This window comes from Pygoscelis adeliae, unplaced genomic scaffold, assembly GCF_000699105.1.
Source record: "Pygoscelis adeliae isolate BGI_AS28 unplaced genomic scaffold, ASM69910v1 Scaffold358, whole genome shotgun sequence".
Taxonomy (NCBI): domain Eukaryota; kingdom Metazoa; phylum Chordata; class Aves; order Sphenisciformes; family Spheniscidae; genus Pygoscelis; species Pygoscelis adeliae.
In genome coordinates, this window is record NW_008825429.1 from 2,096,371 (window position 1) to 2,099,007 (window position 2,637).

Here is a 2,637-nt window from a genome sequence, read left to right on the forward strand (position 1 = left end):
CAGGAGCTGGGAACGTTCCCATTACTGGACACTGGGATGACAACAAAGAGATGTGCTTACAGCACAAAATTTGAGTGAATAGCGAGAGGATCTCTGCTTTCTGTTTTTCCCATTTCTCATCTTAGGAGAGATTTTTGGGAAAACTAACTCAGCCATGCTGCACCCAGCTAGTTGCAGTTGGCAGCACCATATACACCTGTGTTCAGGTTAGAAGTAAGTTAATATCCTTCTGAGAGGTGCTAATATCCACTGGGATAGGGTGGAGGAATCCTCTTTCCAAGCCTCAAAACCACAGCTTGTGGTCACTGTCACAGTCCCCACTCTGTCCTACCCAACAAGCTCATGAGCTGATCTATCTCCCTGTAGAGTTTTCAGGTGCCTTTGCCACTGCAGGAAAGAGGAAAGGGAAGGTGAGGACACTCCTATAGATTGGTATCCCCCAGGTCTTGCATCCTCACCTACTGGCTCAGTCTCTCCTAGGGCTGCATAGGACCAGAGGATGCAGTCTCTGACAGAGTCTACTCTTCCCAAGCAACCTCCTGCCTCCTCCCCCTATACACAGCAAACCTTGTGGACCATCTTAGCTATAGAAAAACACCCACTTGCTGTCATGTGCCCTTTGAAAGTGCACACACTGATAGGACAGGATTATCTCTTCATCTACAAAGAGCTGCCAGCCAGCCATTCTCCTTCAGTAAAACCAAGCAGAGCATTGGTGTGTTTCTCATTAGCTCCTATTATTCATGCTATTGTAGTGTTTCCAGTTTTAAAGCACACAGATGAGAGACAGCTGAACTGCTCCCACAACTGTTTGTTTGTTAAGAGGATTTGATCTGTGGCGGGATGTTTTCGAGTCACATGCAGAGGAGAAGGTATCCTGGTAACAGTGCCACTTGCTTGCCCTGGTTCTCCCACCACCTTGGAACAATACGCACGGTCTCATCCCCGCCTAAGTGTAAACTGCAGATTATGTTTCATTCTCCTGACTCTCGGAGATAAGGTATGAGACAATTCAGCCATACAAAGCCATTCTGCTATTAAACTGATCCTTTGGTTATAAACCCTACTATCGCTGCTTCTCCCTTCAGCAGCACTCACAGAACAGAGCAGGCAGAAGCACACATCTAAGGCAGCCTGTCCAGTTGCCAGACGGCAGGGAAAGGCCACCGTGCAACCCTCCATTGACACGTTTACCCATCGCTCCAGCCAGGCAGTTTTTCTCCTTCCCTTTACGCCCAGTGACATTCCTGCAGCCATAATGCTGCACCCCATACAAGTGATTTTCTGTTGACCCAGCCTCTCTCAAAGCTCTCTGACCAGATCCTGAAGTCCTTACTCAGCATCTACTCCCTCCAAATGGTATTAGCCTGACTCAGGCTCAGCAATATCTCAGGATCTGTCGATGCTAATTTCTTTCTTGCAGGTGCTTAGCTAGAGCAGGGAGGGGAATAACAGGGAGATGGACAGCCAGGGCTTTTGTCTGATCAAACATTGAGTAAAACTCTGAGAAGGGCTGTCAGAATTTGGCCTATCATGGTTAGAGATCTGTGTAAACACTGTGACAAAATTGGTGCATTGGCTAGGCTGCTTTAGAGTCCAGCTCCGTTTTGTCCCTGTCTCTTCAAGCCAGACTCAGGTCACACGTAGAGTATTTAACAGAAGCTGCAATGATGCAGAGCACCCACATCTCCATCCCCATTCATGGCTCTGAGGAATGCTGAGAAGGAAAATTAACCTTGCTAGCTCTGTACAGCAAAGAGCCATGGCCATCCCCATTCTCCCAAAGCGAGGACCCAATGGCCACAAGACCAGATTCTTCTGCAGATGCATCAGATGATACTTGTCTAATGGATGCACAAGGCAGCGGGAATGCCAGGCTGTTCCTATAACTGTGTGCCCCCACATTACAGCTACCAGACACTCCTGCTCTGTGTGCAGGACTTGCAGTCCGTCATGGGCACCTGGGCTCAGTGTGGTGATAGTCCTGAACAGAAGTGAGGCCACGGCTCCAACTCCAGAAAGTGGAACGTCAGACAGAGCCACTGGTTATACTGGTAGCATGACTCAGCTGCCTGCAAAATCTCAGCGGTTGGAGATGGGATCCAGGCTTTGTTTTCTGCCATCCTCTTGGATGGCAGCGATTCTGTCTGAGGAAAAGCATGTGCTAAACTTGCGGTGCACTGCTGGGGGAGGAAGGGATGCATACGAGGAAAACACTTCTACCCACAGCAGGTAAGGAATGGTGCCAGCATCGTACTATCAGTTGCAGACGAGCAGTGGGCAAAATTCCTGCCACTTTCTAGATTCATAAAATACCTCCTCTGGGTCCAACAGCAGACTGATAGAAAACACAGCCCACAGAAGCAGTCCCAGCCAGATGGCGTGTTTTGGAACCACTGTTAATCCTGACAACCTTTTGCAGTGTTCAAAGGTTTTGCCCAGGGAAAAAAGCTCCCCAAAATGCCTGGGTGCAAGGAGCGGTCCCGGCAGCATCCGCTTCTCTCTTTGTCTTCTCCACCAAGCATCTCCCGGCAGAACAAACCCGGGAGGAGGAGGCGCCTCCGGGAGAAGAGGCAGCGGGGGCTGCCCAGCCGCTCGGGAGGCGGGGGCCGGGGCAGGGGCCCGGACAAATAAAAT